Below are 13641 nucleotides of genomic sequence, written 5' to 3' on the forward strand. Positions count from 1 at the left end.
AAGGACGCAGTAACTGGTGGATCTGTTCCATAGGAAAATTGTACATTCTGTTTTGTTCACTATTTATTGCTAACTGCTAATTCGAAGAGAGTGAATTTGGTTGTGCCCTCTTCTCCTGTATTTCAACTTGTGACTGCCGAAACTACTATGGAAAAAGATTTCGCTACGTTGGGACTGGGCTCTACCCAGGGATCTTCTGTGGCGTGTAATTTGGTTGTGGTTTATGAGTTGTATTTACGGAACTCTCTATCCGTGCATTCGGATGTTACCACATGTTTTGACCTGTCAGGGTGATCTGGGTTTTGGTTTCCTACTGAATGAGTTCCTTGTGCAAGCAAAGGTGGTAGGTTGTGTCACGCAGGATTAATTACAGTTCCACATGAACGAACGCATTTTGATTTAACGTTACAGTAAGGTAATTCATTTCATGTCTAGCAGCTGAGCCGCGTTAAATCACGAAGGAAACCTCGTTGGTTAGTCCAGCGTCCATCACATTGTTGCGCAGTTAACATAAGAATTGGGCATCAGTAGTATGGTGGTACTTGTTGTCAGTAGACGGCGTGTGTGAGATGTACTTTGGCCGTCTGTAAATAGCTATTTTTATACTTCTAATGGGTTAGCGCTGCTACTAACTGTGTTCCTTAGTTGAGGGCTACAGCCATAGGCGTGTCTACTGAAAGTTGTCAGATATTTTGGAAGCTCGTTTTAAGGAAATAATTGTTAATGATTAAATGTTCCCGTCTCGGAATTTCGAAATTGAGATTCTGTTGACTAAAAAAAAAATTTTTTTAGTTATAATTTTAAACTTATTAGCGTGCCTGTGTAAATTTTAACCTCTGAGCATGGAGTACAATTTTTACTAAAAAGTAATATGATCCTAATGGTTTTCTGTATCTTAAAAGCACATGTAAAAAAAAAAAATTTCGCATCCTTCAGAGGATATTGTGAACATGTATTGTAACTATTGCTGTCTTGGCCCGGTGTTAAACTGATCTGTTTACGAGATGAGCAAAATCATCCACCTGTGTACTTATTTAAGCTGATGCTTAAGGACCACACATAACTAATAGCCCGTGAGATGCAGATGGGTAAATATAAATACATGTTTGAGAACAATAATATGAAGGAGAGAAACCAGTTGCTATTTTGAAAAATACTGAAGAAGGCAGCATAATTTATGCATGAATGTTCTGAGTGTTTACCGTACACAGCTCTAGTCCACTTGATTGCAAACATTCTTCTGTAGCACCACATCTCATACGCTTCGATCATCTTCTGTTCTGGGTTTCCCACTGTCAATGATTCACTGACGTAAAATTTTATACTGAAAACGTAAATTCTCAGAAATTTCCTCTTCAGATTAAAAGCACTCCGTCATCGGACCACAAGTGGCCCATCGGGACCATCCGATTGCCGTGTCATCCTCAGCTGAGGATGCGTATAGGAGGGGCGTGTGGTCAGCACACCGCTCTCCCGGTCGTTACGATGGTTTTCTTTGACCGGAGCCGCTACTATTCGGTCGAGTAGCTCCTCTATTGGCATCACGAGGCTGAGTGCACCCCGAAACATGGCAACAACACATGGCGGCCCGGATGGTCACCCATCCAAGTGCCGGCCACGCCCGACAGCGCTTAACATCGGTGATCTGACGGGAACCGGTGTATCCACTGCGGCATGGCTGTTGCCCATACCTTCAAATTAAGGTCTACGTTTAGTACCAGTAGACTTCCTTTAGTCAGAAATGCCCTTTTCGTCTGTGCAAGCCAGCTTCATTGTTCACTCTTAGTTCATGAACACATTACATATTTCCCATCTTTCCCTACACTTTACTCCTATTTTCCTCAGAATTTCGAACATTTTTCGCGTTTTTCACTTTCTAGCGCTTTTTCTAGGCTTACTGACTCTATGAGCGTGTCTCGATTTTTCTTCACTGTTACCTGCATTATCAAGCACAACGTCAGAACTACCGCACCGGTGCTTATAACTTATATGTACTGGAATAACCTCTTAGCTTCACTGTGGAGTGTGTTGAAAGTGTATCCATGAAAGTGTATTCATGTCGTCCGGGTAAAAGAGACTGTAACGTATCTATTCTTACCCATCACACATCCTGTCTCAGATACCAACTGCTGTCTTCGATGCTAATCAAAGACCTCAATTTATTATTGTTTTCGATCTCTTTCAAATACCAAATGAGCGACCATTACACGTTATAATTCCCGTAGAACGCCGTATTACCAAGCTTGTAAGCTGCGAATGAGGGGATGCAGGGAGTCTCCAGTTTGTTCTTTGCCGTCTGCCTAAACCACCATTATGCCGCGGTACGAGCTGTGTAGTAAGGCCTATGTATTCATAAATGGAGACCACAAATACTGTCCAAAGTGGTTTCACTCACCTCATGACGTTTCTAGTCCACAGGCCAGTAGTGTATTTGCACAGCGATAGTGCTGCTGTGACGAGACGAGCGACAACATGGGAGTGCGTCTAAACAACAATTAACCCCTAACCCAGATTAAGATCCACTCAGCTACACTCCATAAATGATCGCACGTGAATCCTATTGTACTTCTAAACTAAATCTCTGCCACAGTATTTTTCACTACATATGTAGCAAACATTGGCTATTCTTAAACGCTCGATTATTTTGCAGGTAGCACAGAATTGCGCGGATGTGGTCCGAAATGAAAGTTTATCCTCACAGTTACAGTCCACCGTATTTGTAGTAATACGGGACAAATAACCTTTACAGTACATAAAGCCCGTGACGTAGTATCCAGATCGGCGAACTTCAGTAAACGTCTAGTCACAGATTAAGAAAACACGCACATTCTCGGTGTAATGTATTTCAACACAAGTGAATGAGCGGCGTGTCTACATCTACATTTACATCCATTCTCAAGCCACCTGACCGTGTGTGGCGGAGGGTACCTTGAGTACCTCTATCGATTCTCCCTTCTATTCCAGTCTCGTATTGTTCGTGGAAAGAAAGATTGTCGGTTTGACTCTGTGTGGGCTCTAATCTCTCTGATTTTACCCTCATGGTCTCTTCGCGAGATATACGTAGAAGGGAGCAATATACCGCTTGACTCCTCGGTGAAAGTATGTTCTCGAAACTTCAACAAAAGCCCGTACCGAGCTACTGAGCGTCTCTCTTGCAGAGTCTTCCACTGGAGTTTATCTGTCATCTCCGTAACGCTTTCGCGGTTACTAAATGATCCTCTAACGAAGCGCGCTGCTCTCCGTTGCATCTTCTCTATCGCTTCTATCAAACCTATCTGGTACGGATCCCACACCGGTGAGCAGTATTCAAGCAGCGGGCGAACAAGTGTACTTCAACCTACTTCCTTTGTTTTCGGACTGCATTTCCTTAGGATTCTTCCAATGAATCTCAGTCTTGCATCTGCTTTACCGACGATTAATTTTATATGGCCATTCCACTTTAAATCACTCCTAATGCATACTCCCAGATAATTTATTGAATAACTGCTTCCAGTTGCTGACCTGCTATATTGCAGCTAAATGATAAAGGATCTTTCTTTCTTTGTATTCGCAGCACATTACACTTGTCTACATTGAGATTCAGTTGCCATTCCCTGCACCATGCACCATTCGTTGCAGATCCTTCTGCATTTCAGTACAATTTTCCATTGTAACAACCTCTCTATACACTACAGCATCATCCGCAAAGAGCCTCAGTGAACTTCCGATGTTATCCACAAGGTCATTTATGTATATTGTGAATAGCAACGGTCCTGCGACACTCCCCTGCGGTACACCTGAATCACTCGTACTTCGGAAGACTTCTCTCCATTGAGAATGACAGACTGCGTTCTGTTATCTAGGAACTCTCCAATCCAATCACACAATTGCTCTGATAGTCCATATGCTCTTACTTTGTTCATTAAACGACTGTGTATGTATGAATCTGACATTGCTCAGAACACCGTAACTTTCAGTGTGTCACGGTGGTGTGCAGTTACGCACGAAGGCTTTTTCACCTTATATAAGCTTGCCACTTATGTGGAAGGCTATCTCGTCGTTAAAATGAGACGTGATGTAAAAGGTAGTCCCGCATGGTTTTCCAGCATTGCAATTTTTAAATTCTAAAATATCAAATACAGTTTGTACGAGATACACCGACTTCGCTTATGGCACGAAACACTTCATTTACACAGCATCGCGCATGCACCGGTTTCAAATTTACTGCACTTGTACAATGACAGAAGTTTTTAACTTTTTTCTTACATTCTCTGTATTTCTTATCGGTATCTAGCTATGTGTTAAGTAGTTACATCCGTCTGTAATCGTTATACTCATTCTGAATGCTCCTATATAATAAAAATGCACACATGGCCGTTGTCAGGTGATTGTACACTAAAGTGACAAAAGTCGCGACACAACTCTTAATATAATGTCGGCCTTCCTTTCGCCCGGCGTAATACAGCAACTCGATGTAGCATGGAGTCCACAAGTCACTGGAAGTCTCTTACAGAAATATTGATTCATGCTGCCTCTATAGCCGTTCATAGCTGCGAACGTGTTGCCAGTGCAGGATTTTGTGCACGAACTGACCTCAATTGTATCCTATGTCGCACGAATTATCGAGGACGTTATTCAAATCAATCACGAACAATTGTGGCCCGGTAACACAGCGTATTGTCACCCATAAAATTTATATAGTTGTTTGGGAACATGAAGTCCACGAATGGCTGCAAATGCTCTCCAAGTAGCCGCACAGAACCACTTCCACTCAACGATCGGTTCAGTTGGACCAGTGAACCCTGTCCATTCCATGTAAACACAGTTCAGACCATTATAGAGCTATCACCAGCTTGCACAGTGCCTTGTTGACAACTTGGGTCCAAGACTTCGTGCAGTCTGCGCCACGCTCGAACCTTATCATCAGCTTTTACCAACTGAAATCTGGACTCATCTGACCAGATCACGGTTTCTCATCCGTTTAGGAATCAGCCGATATAGTCACGAGCCCAGGAGATGAACTGCAGGTGATCTCGTGCTGTTAGAAAAGGCACTTGCTTCGATTGCCTGCTGCCATAGCCCATTAATGCCAAATTTCGCCGCATTGTTTAACGGATACGTTCCTTGTACGTCCCACATTTATTTCTGCAGTTATTTTAAGCATTGTTGCTTGTCTGTTAGCACCGAAAACTCTACGCAAATGCCGCTACCCTCGGTCGTTAAGTGAAGCCCGTCGGCCACTGCATCGTTGGTGGTGAGAGGTAATGCCTGGAATTTGGTATTCTCAGCACACTCTTGACACTGTGCATCTCTGAATATTGACTTCCCCAACGATTTCCGAAATGGAATGTCCCATGCGTCTAGCTCCAACTACCATTCTGGGTTCAAAATCTTTAATTCCCGTCGTGTGGCCATAATCACTTCGGGAACTGTTCCATATGTGTCATGTGAGTGCAAATGACGGCCCAGTCAACGCACTGCCCTTTTACACCTTGTGCATGCGATACTACCGACATATGTATATGAGCATATCGCTGTCCCATGACCTTCGTCACCCAAATGTGTTCAACTGTTCTCTCTGTTCTTTTCGGTATTATTTACAAACATGTTCAAAATACCTCTTGGACTTGCATCTGATATGTTCAATATTCATTCTTCATTTTATATTTTCACTATCTTTATTTTTAGCCAGTGCATATACTCTCTCTCAACTCATATTACTCAACATTAATACGAGGAGTGTTTTTTAAGTAAGTACCGTTTTGAAATTAAAAAAAGACGTGAGAAAAGATCTAAATAATTTTATTTTTACATGAAAGCCTGTAGCTTAATCTACTTTTCTACATAATTTCCGTCAATATTGAGGCACTTGTCATAACTTTGTACCAGTTTTTGAATACCCTCCTCATAGAAGTCTGTCGCCTGACTTGTTAACCACTACATTACCACTGTTTTGACTTCGTCACCGTCTTGAAGACGCTGACCGCCCAGGTGTTTCTTCAAGTGCAGGAACAGATGGTAGTCACTGGGCGCAAGATCGGGGCTGTACGGAGGATGATCTAGAGTTTCCCATGGAAAAAATGTGATGAGATCTTTGGTCTGATTCGCCACATGCGGACGGACATTGTCTTGCAGCAAAACGATGTCCTTGCTCAACTTGCCACGTCTTTTGTTCAGAATTGAACGGCGCACATTGTGCAGTGTCTTACAGTAAGCTGCTGCATTGATTGTCTCATTACGAGGCAGAAATTCCACAAGCAGTACTCCTTTTCTGCCCCAATAAACTGTGAACATGATTTTCCGGGCAGAAATTGTTTCCTTAAACTTCTCTTTCCTGGGTGAATCTGAATGCCGCCATTCCATGGACTGTTGCTTTGATTCTGGTCTAACGTAGGCCACCCATGTTTCATCGCCCGTAACAATTTGGCTTAAGAAGTCATCACCGTCGTTGTGGTACCGCTCAAGGAAAGTCAATGCACTGTCTAAACGTTTGGTTTTGTGCACATCCGTCAACATTTTCGGTACCCAACGAGCGCACAATTTTCGGTAATTCAAGTGCTCGGTCACAATGCCATACAAAACACTACGAGAGACATTAGGAAAGTCATCCCGCAAGGGGGAAATCGTAAAGCGTTTGTTTTCTCTCGCCTTGTTGTCCACTTCCTGCACCAAACGTTCATTAACGAGCGAAGGACGCCCACTCCGTTGTTCATCATGCACATGCGTGTGGCCATTTTTAAATGCTCTCACCCACTTTCTTACCATTCCATCACTCATGATGTTCTCTCCGTAAACTGCACAGATCTCACGTTGAATATCGATCGCTTTTAGGCCTTTAGCACTAAGAAGTCTAATAACAGCCCGTACTTCACAGTCAGCGGGACTCACGATTATCGGAGGCATCTTAAACACCCAGTACACAATGTAAACAAGGAAGAATCAGACTGTAATGGCGTCAGTACGTAAATTAAAGTACAGGCTTTCATGTAAAAAATGAAACTGACATACCTTAGAATCTTTTTTCAATTTCAAAACGGTACTTACTTAAAAAACACGCCTCGTATTTTACTAGTACTCTATTATTATTGTTGTTATTATGTCGGCAACTAGCGGTGCTTGTTGCATCTAGATCGTGGGGCCTGGATTTGATTCCTGGATGGGTAGGAGATTTTCTTCGCTTGGATCTGGTTGTTTGTGTTGTCCTAATCATTCACGCCATCATCATTGGCAACGAAAGACGCCAAAGTGGCGTCCAATAGAAAAAGTTGCCTGGCAGCCTAACAACCCCAGAAAGTGTCTCTTGGCTAATGATCAGTTGCGATCATTTCATTTCATTACCATTATTATTACTATTACTATTACTATACAGCGCGAATCAGAAATCCATCGAAAAACTTTCAGTGGTGGTATTACTGACAAAAGCAAGTAAAAAAGTCTAGTAAACTTGGGCTTTAAAATGCGTACCTTAACAGCTATGAACTGTATGTAGACAATAAGTCAAAAGGCAGTAATATGTAAGTATACAGAAAAAATATCGCAAGTGGTTAGGGACCTTGTAGCTATTCTGCTGGGACTCATTCTGATTCTGTTTCGATGGTTCAGCATGTGAAGGCCTTTATTGTAGCAAATGGTAGCTTCACCAGATACTATTTCTTGGCGATAATTGTTGCATTTATCACTCGTCAGATTTTGACGTCTCTTTGTATGAGCTAAATTTGTTAAGTTTTTAGATCCCGTTTCTGTCTCAGCTAAGATGAACAAAAGAATATTTTCAACATAGAATAATTACTCTTTCAAATCGGATGCCACAAAAAACTAATTATCTTGTACTTTACGTCAAGAGGCGTAACTTTATTCTAACTTTTATATTATGCTTGTACTGCGTTTTTAAAGTTTCGCTATGACTTCTGACGGTAAAAAATCGTAATGTGACTGTAAAGGTTGTTTTATGTAAGCTTTGGTTTTTCTATTGATGGCGTTTGTTGTGTTTGATGTCTGCGTGCTGTACGCTTTGAAATATAGAGGGCGCTATGATGCTTATTTTTCCAATACTGAGCTTAGCTAGTTTGAGGTGTAACCTATAAGCTTACTGTACGCTGGATCGGCAACTGCTAAGATTTGCTGCTAAGGTTATAAGATAGGCTCTTCTGTAAATTTAAAAATTATTGTATGCAGTGAACGAGAAGATATCTGTTGAAAGTAATGATCACATTACGTTTTACACCTCACAGAAAATGTTATTATAATATGAGCCTACAAGGTTCGAATAGTTTGGTATGTACGAGAATCTTAAATTTGTATATGTTTTTCTGTTTCTCTATTGTTTGATGAAGATTACAAATAGGGCAACATTTGTGTTAAGATCCTCATGTCTGATGGTTCTTATGTATTTTTGACACTAAAGATTGGCATACAGTGACCGAAATCGATTTCTAAAATAAAGGATTTGAATATTTACGACCGATGCTGCAATTTACACTAAATATATTGATATAGCACTAGTCTCCGGAGAGATTAAAATTCCCTTTCCTTACTTGCAATGTCTGTCAATCGCTACCAGACAAAAACAGATATCTACTCGTAAAAATTATTTTCGGGGGTCTACGTTTCCTTCGAGGATTACCGCATTTCAGCGAATGCGCACATTTTCGACTAGGAATTCCGTCATTCTCTTCAAGTTCCGCCTCAGTCATCGTTACTATCGATTACAAGTAAGGAGCAGAGGAGGATGCACAGGCGTTATGTGGACAGAGCCGAAAAGCGCGACCCGTCTTGCTCTCGCGGCACGGAGCGCTTTGGCATTCGGCCAGACCAATTACGGTCGCCTCTTTCCCTTGAGACTCGGGGCCGGGCGGTCTCCAGAGGTTGTTCTGACGACACGACAATCCAGCGTCCGCCGAACCGCCGTCTTCTGTAGTAGCCGAGACGTGTCTGGAATACGGCATGGAAACGCAGCGTTCTCGGTCTCAGTGGCGTTATGAGATCGATTTTCTCTTTTTTACTGGAAACTACCTCATCACAGACACAATTCAGGTCAAAACTGTGAGACCCTATTTTCTCCGGCGTATTCGATGTTCAAATAACTTACGGATAAGCAGCCGGATGACGTCGTCGAAAACCGCCGATGTTTCGACACGGGGCCACCTGGCATTTTCAAGGTAAAACTGCAGCAAGTAAGCACTGCGAAAGCAAATTAAAACCTCATTTTTCACAGATACTCCATTAAGATAACACACACACACACACACACACACACACACACACAAACACACACTGTAAACACTAGCGCCATCACAAACCAAACCATCACAAACCAAAACCAACAAGTTGGTGATTTCATTAGTTCTATCGACAAGGCTGTTTTTATACTGCCTCCTGATGTTGCAGAGGAGGCTAGGATGGAAGAACGTCATGTGTTGACTGAGGCGCTTCCACCCAAGATTAATATCATAGCGGTTGATAGCACTCCTCTACGTTCACCGAGCGTTGATCTGAATATATTTTATCTGCGGACAAGGGCAATGTTACCGCTGTTTTGAACAAGTGGGATTACTTTCAAAGGACGCAGTGTTTACTGTCTGATTCAAAGTATCGCAGGATCTGTACTGCCTCACAAAAAGTGTTGAGAGGAAGACTAACTGCCTCTTCAACCAAAATTACTTATCGCAGGAGACCATCAAAAGTCTCAATTCTTATTGTGCTGTTACCCCTAGGCTATACGGGCTCCACTAAGGTCGACATTGTCCGATTGTGAGTAACATTGGTGCACATATCGTGTAGCAAAATCCCTTGCTACCCTGTCTAGCCCTATCGTAGATATACATCTACATCTATATGTACATAGATACTTCGCAAGCCACCGTATGGTGCGTGGTGGAGGGTACCATGTACCACTACTTTCATTTCCTTTCCTGTTCCACTCCAAAATACAGTGACGGAAAAACGATTGTCTGTATGCCTCCTTATGAGCCCTAATTTCTCGTACCTTATCTTCGTGGTCCTTAAGCGCAATGTATCTTGGCGAGAGTAGAATCGTTCGGCAGTCGGCTTCAAATGCCAGTTGTCTAAATTTTCTTAACAGTGCTTCTCGAAAAGAACGCCGCCCTCCCTTCAGGGATTCCCATTCAAGTTCCCGAAGCATCTCCGTAACACATACGTGTTGGTCGAACTTACCAGTAAAAACTTTAGCAGCCCGCCTCTGAACTGCTTCGATGTCTATCTTCAGTCTGAAACACTCGAGCAGTACTCTAGAATAGGTCGCACCAGCGTCGTATACGCGGTCTCCTTTACAGGTGAACCACTCTTTCCCAAAATTCTCCCAATAAACCGAAGTCGACCATTCGCCTTCCCTACATCAGTTATCAAATGCTCGTTCCACCTCATATCGCTCTGCAACATTAAAGTCAGCAAGAACACCACGGATTTCTTACGTCGATTAGAGAGAACGCATTTGAATGAACTTTTCATAACTGGGTTTCACAGTCATGTGAAATTTCTTGAAAGACATCATGTTTACGCCAGTGACTGTTAAACCTTTTATTTCCACTATTGCAATTTCGGTCTTAGGCCATAATCACGTGCAGATGCTTTGGCTTTAAGAGGAGACGGTGGCAGAAATAATAAAAAATTTACAAATTATTTTTATTTGCTTATTTGATAGTAAATATAATTGAGCTTATTATCCCAAATTTTTTCCTTGAAATTCGAACTAAAAATGGCATAAGAAAATTAAAACCCTTAGCAGTGTAATGAGCCAAGCCCGCTTTTCAATGCGCCAAATGGATGAAAAATTTTATTGCAGAATTTGGCCTGTGAACCTAGAAAATATAGCTTTAGATGGCTGTCATTTTTTGTATACATAACAGCAGTGTTGTAAAGAAGGCTGTGAAGCCATTTTCTGGATCAATCAGTGTGGTGTAGAAGGCTGTGGAGTGTTGTAAACAGGTTTTGTGCTGTTCAGTGGAATTCGAATGACGCTTCATTTATTGTGCCATTCTTTGCGCATGGTTGAATCTGTTGATCCTTTTTACAGTGCCTAGGCCTGGTAAAGTATTTAAAAAATATTATAAGTCCCATATTTTCAATATAAAGCGAAAAACTGACATTGAGGTTAGGGTCGGGCCTGAAGAAGCAAACATAAGCGTGTCTCCAAGTGCATCTAAAATAAAACATGGGACAGGGATTGTATCAGAAGAAACAAATCATGACAGAAATACAGGTTTCAGAATTCTGGATCTGGAAATGGTGGCAGAAGCACTTAGAAAAGCCTGAAAATGCTCTGTTTGTGGAGGAAATACGGATTTGGTTGATGATGGAAAGAGAGAAGTTTTGGTTTGCACATTGCACATTTTGTGTCAAAACTGTGATGCTGACAGACCATTCAAGACATCAAAGGTCAGTAATAGAATCTATGAAGCCAATATTTTGCTTATGGACCAACATGTATAGGGATTGGAAGAGATGGTGGAAACCTTTTATGTGGTATTATGAACATGCCTGGTCCTCCCCTAAAATTTTGTGTAATGAATACTGCTCTCCTCAATGCAGTTGCAGAAGTAAGTGAAGAGAGCATGAAAATGGCAGTCCTGGGGCAATTCAAGAAACTTGTGAAGCAACTAACAGCAACGATATAGCAGTTTCCTGCGACAGTTCCTGGATGAAGAGGGGGCGTACTTCACTGCATGGAGTTTCAACAATCATTAATGTAGACACTGGAAAAGTATTAGACTTAGAGGTGATGTCTAAATATTGTTCTGCATGTTCGTTGCACAGTAAATATATTGATGCTGGTAAAGAAACAGAATGGCAAGAAGCCCATAAAGCTGTTTTTAGCAGAAATTATGCAGGCTCCAGTGGTGGGATGGAAGCTGCAGGTATGAAATTCATTTGCCATAGATCTTTCCAAAAGTATGGAGTAAGATACGAACAGTATTTAGGAGATGGAGACTCTAGTGCTTTCAAGAACGTAGTTGAAAGTCAGCCCTAAGGAAAAGATTGCACTATTGAGAAACTGGAGTGCTTAGGCCATATTCAGAAGAGGATTGGTGGACGATTCCGAAGACTTGTTGCAGACAATAAAGGCAAGCTACTAGAGGATGGGAAGCCACTGGGAGGTAAAAACAGACTAACAAAGAAGAGAACTGACAGCCTACAAGTCTATTATGGTGCTGCAATTAGAAGTAACCTCACAAGCTCGGACAGTATGAGGAAAGCAGTATGGGCCATTTGGTAACATTACTGATTCCGAAGACTTGTTGCAGACAATAAAGGCAAGCTACTAGAGGATGGGAAGCCACTGGGAGGTAAAAACAGACTAACAAAGAAGAGAACTGACAGCCTACAAGTCTATTATGGTGCTGCAATTAGAAGTAACCTCACAAGCTCGGACAGTATGAGGAAAGCAGTATGGGCCATTTGGTAACATTACTTGTCAACAGACACTACGCCTCAACATGGCCTCTGTTCTAATGAATGGTGCAAATTTTTGAAAAGTAAGGAAATTGGGGAAGCTTATACCCATAAAAATAACCTTCCTTATGAGGTTTCAATGGCCATTAAACCAACTTTTAGAGCACTGGCTTCACCAGAACTGCTAGAAAAATGTCTACATGGGAAAACACGGAACCCAAATGAAAGTTTCGGTGCTCTGATTTGGATAAGATGTCCAAAGACTGTGTTTGTTTCCAATTTGGTGGTGAAGATTTCTGCTTTGGAAGCTGCAGCAGTGTTTAATGATGGCAATGTGGCAAGACTTCACATCCTCAACAAGTTGGGCTTTACACTTGGAGTTTTCACTGAGCAGATACTGCAGATCATCGATAAGCAAAGAATCGCGAAAGCGGAGACTTCAGTCCAGAACATCCAAAAATTGCTAGGCAAAGGAGCAGAGAAGCTAAAAGAACTGTAGAGGATGATGATGAAGAAATGTAATATGGATATGGACAGTTTTAGCTAAGGTATGATAAGATTTTTTTTTTTTTTTTACATTTCATCCAAATTTAAAAAGATTTCTCTGCAACTTAAGGTTTTCTGCTTTCAGGAACACATACATCAGAAACTACTGGAAGGATTGCAATGAAATTTGGTGCACCTATTCTTTTACTTTGAAGCAATATTTAAGTGGAACAAAATTTTAATCGAGATATTATACACAGTTTTGTGGTTGATAATATATTGAAAAGTTTGCTTGCAAAATATGTTCGAATCCAAAATATCACAGAAAATAATAGTATTAATTTACCAAAAAGTTTTGAGCTTAATTGTACACTTTTTAGTGTAGATTATATAACCATTAAAAAAATTTGCCAAATTTGCCTCGAAATTATGATAAAAGGTACCTTAAAATAATAATGCAATAAAAAATTCAAAATTATCTCACTGCATTAGATTGTTATCAAAAATTCTGAAGTTTTTAAAAAATCATATTGGATCTCTATACATAAGTGTGCAAAATTTCAATGAGATCGAACAAAAAATGGCAAAGATATGGATTTACAAAAATATCAGCGAAAGACTGCCACTGTCTCCCCTTAAGCCATGTCTACTTTATCCAAGCTGACACATTTACATGTCATTTTCATTTGCTGTTACATACATATATACAGCAAATGAAAATGACATATATATATATATATATATATATATATATATATATATATATAT

General features: G+C 41.0%; 1 pseudogene; it reads right to left on the minus strand.

Moving 5' to 3' along the window:
- Positions 1-1568: 1568 nt before the first annotated feature.
- On the minus strand, positions 1569-1686 carry LOC124803495 (annotated as a pseudogene).
- Positions 1687-13641: the final 11955 nt, after the last annotated feature.

This window comes from Schistocerca piceifrons, chromosome 6 (assembly GCF_021461385.2).
Source record: "Schistocerca piceifrons isolate TAMUIC-IGC-003096 chromosome 6, iqSchPice1.1, whole genome shotgun sequence".
In the NCBI taxonomy this organism is placed as follows: domain Eukaryota; kingdom Metazoa; phylum Arthropoda; class Insecta; order Orthoptera; family Acrididae; genus Schistocerca; species Schistocerca piceifrons.